A 2,951-nucleotide genomic window follows, 5' to 3' on the forward strand; every position below is an offset into this window, starting at 1 on the left:
AGTACAGATGATATGCTGTTGCGCCGTGTTAGTGCTCAGACTGAAACTAAAACGTGTTTGGTACATAAGTGGAGCCAGAAACACCATGAGTAATGTTGAAATTAATGGTCATTTCCTAATGTGAAGAAAAATGGGTGACAGGCATAAAGAAGTGTATACGTACACGCTGTGTTGACTTTGGAGAGCTGTGTCACGACTAATCAGAGGGGGAAGTCTCTTTTCAGGTGTTTTGAGAGAAAGATATGTTTGTAAATAGTACAGATGATATGCTGTTGCGCCGTGTTAGTGCTCAGACTGAAACTAAAACGTGTTTGGTATATAAGTGGAGCCAGAAACACCATGAGTAATGTTGAAATTAATGGTCATTTCCTAATTTGTTGGAATTAACATCCAAATATCCGTTATGAAAATTTTGACAAAGCTTCGACTAAGAACCTGGAGAAACATTATCTGATCAAAGGTATCCGGACATCCCTTTGTAATGCGGAACTGACCACTAGATGTCTCGAGACACAGTCCCGCAAGAAAGAGGGAGTATTCTGTTGTCAGCAGAGATGCTGTAACAGAAGACTGGGTCAGTCAGGATAACTTGTACTAGTCACTGGATGTCACCTGAGTGACACATCTCAGGGACATTTACAACTCTTCTAAAGCTGCGCAAGTCCGTTGTTAGAGTTGTGACTGTGAAGTGGAAAAGCGAAAGAACAACCAAGGTAAAACCAAAACCAGACAGATCTCATACACTGATCGACAGACAAACATTGTGGAGGGTGACTGTAAAAACTCTCATGAAATTCAGCGGAAGGATCACTCGTGAATTCCAAGGTAGCACCAGCATTCCACCTAGCACATTAACTGAATAACTAAGCTTAGGGGGGTTAAAACGAGTAGGGTAGAATTGTCGAGCAGCTCCTTATAAGCCAGACAATTCTGTAGTAAATGTAAAGACATGCTTGAGATTCCCTAAAGTGAGGCACCAATGGACAGTGAACGAGTATGAATGAATTGAAATCCACTGGAAACGGTTGGGTTTGTCGAATGCCTGGAGAACTTTACCTGTGGTCATGTGTAGTGACAACAATGAAGTATGGAAGAAGTAGTGTTATGGTTGTTATTGTGGTCCGAAGACTAGTTTGATGCAGCTCTCCATGCTAGTCTATCCTGTGTGAGACTCTTCATCTCCGAATGTCTACTATAACCTACATCCTTCTGAATCTGCTTACTGTATTCATCTCTTGGTCTCCCTCTACGATTTTTCCACCCCCACACTTTCCTCCAGTACTAATCTGGTGATCTCTTCATGGCTCAGAATGTGTCCCATCAACTGATCCCTTCCTTTGGTCAATTTATGCCAAAAATTTCTTGCCTCCTATACTGTTCAGTACCTCCACATTAGTTACATTCTCGACCCATACAATATGCAACACACATTTCTATTCTCTTTTTATGGAAGCTGTTTATCGTCCATGTTTCACTTCCATACGTGACTACACTCCAGACACACCTTCAGAAAAACTTCCTAACACTTAAATCTATAAGTTTCGCAGGAGAGCTTCTGTAAAGTTTGGAAGGTAGGAGGCGAGATACTGGCAGAAGTAAAGCTGTGAGTACCGGGCGTGAGTCGTGCTTCGGTAGCTCAGTTGGTAGAGCACTTGCCCGCGGAAGGCAAAGGTCCCGAGTTCGAGTCTCGGTCGGGCACACAGTTTTAATCTGCCAGGAAGTTACTTAAATCTATATTCGATGTTAACAAATTTTATCATTGACAGTCTACATTCTATATCCTCTCTACTTCTACCATCAACAATTACTTCTCTGCCCGAACAGAAAAACTCGAATACTACTTTAAGTGTCTCGTCTCCTGATCTGATTTCCTTGGCGTCACCCAATTTTATTCGACTACGTTCCATTACCCTTGTTTTGCTTTTGTTGATGTTCATCTTTCGTTTCAAGGCACTTTCCATTTCGTTGAACTGCTCTTCCAAGTCCTTTGCTGTCTCTGATAGAATTACAGTGCCGTCTGCAAATATTGAAGTTTTTATATTTTCTCCTTTAACTATAATTCCTACTCCAAACTTTTCTTTGGTGTCCTTTACTGCTTGTTCGATGTAACATCAGGAATAGGCTACAACCCTCTCTCACTGCCTTCTCAACCAATGCTTCACTTTCATGCCCCTCGACTCTTATAACTGCCGTTTGGTTTCTGTACCAATTATAAATAGGCTTTCGCTCCTGTATTTTACCACTGATAACTTCAGAATTTCTAAGAGAGTACTCCAGCCAACATTGTCTTTGTCTATGCTTAACGTGCTACCTAGCCAAAAAAATAACCAATGACGGACGGAGCAGGGAGGACAAAGGAAACAGACTAACTCTGTCTGTAGGAAAACCGGAACAGAAGAGAATCGAAGCATTTGAGATGTGGTGTTACAGACGAATGTTGAAAATCAGGTGGGCTGATAAGGTAAGGAACGAGGAGTTTCTGCTCAGAATCGGAGAGGAAAGGAATATGTGGAAAACACTGATAAGCAGAAGGGACCGGATAACAGGACATCTGTTTAGACACGAGGGACTGACTTTCATGGTACTAGAGGAAGCTGTAGAAGGCAACAACCGTAGAGAAAGACAGCGATAGGAATACATCCAGCAAATACCTGAGGACATAGGTTGCAAGTGCCACTCTGAGATGCAGAGGTTAGCATAGGAGAGGAATTCATGGCGAACCGCATCAAACCAGTCAGAAGACTGGAGACCCCCCCCCAAAAAAAAGAGATAAGAAATAGTGCCTACTAAAAGATAAACGTAGGCTGAGTATTGCCTGTGCATTCCTGTATTTCTCTGGAATCCAGACTTATCTTCCCCCGTATTGGCTTCCACCAGTTTTTCCATTCTTCTGTAAATAATTCGTGTAAGTATTTTGCAGCAATTAGTTACTAATTTGATAGGCGGGCAAT

General features: G+C 42.1%; 1 non-coding gene across 1 annotated transcript; it reads left to right on the top strand.

Annotated features, from left to right (window-relative positions):
• The first annotated feature begins 1,624 nt into the window (after positions 1-1,624).
• Trnap-cgg lies at positions 1,625-1,699 on the top strand. The gene has a single exon. It is a non-coding gene; the product is annotated as a tRNA-Pro (tRNA).
• The last annotated feature ends 1,252 nt before the right edge of the window (positions 1,700-2,951 follow it).

The sequence above is a fragment of the Schistocerca piceifrons genome, chromosome 2 (genome assembly GCF_021461385.2).
Source record: "Schistocerca piceifrons isolate TAMUIC-IGC-003096 chromosome 2, iqSchPice1.1, whole genome shotgun sequence".
Classification (NCBI taxonomy): Eukaryota; Metazoa; Arthropoda; class Insecta; order Orthoptera; family Acrididae; genus Schistocerca; species Schistocerca piceifrons.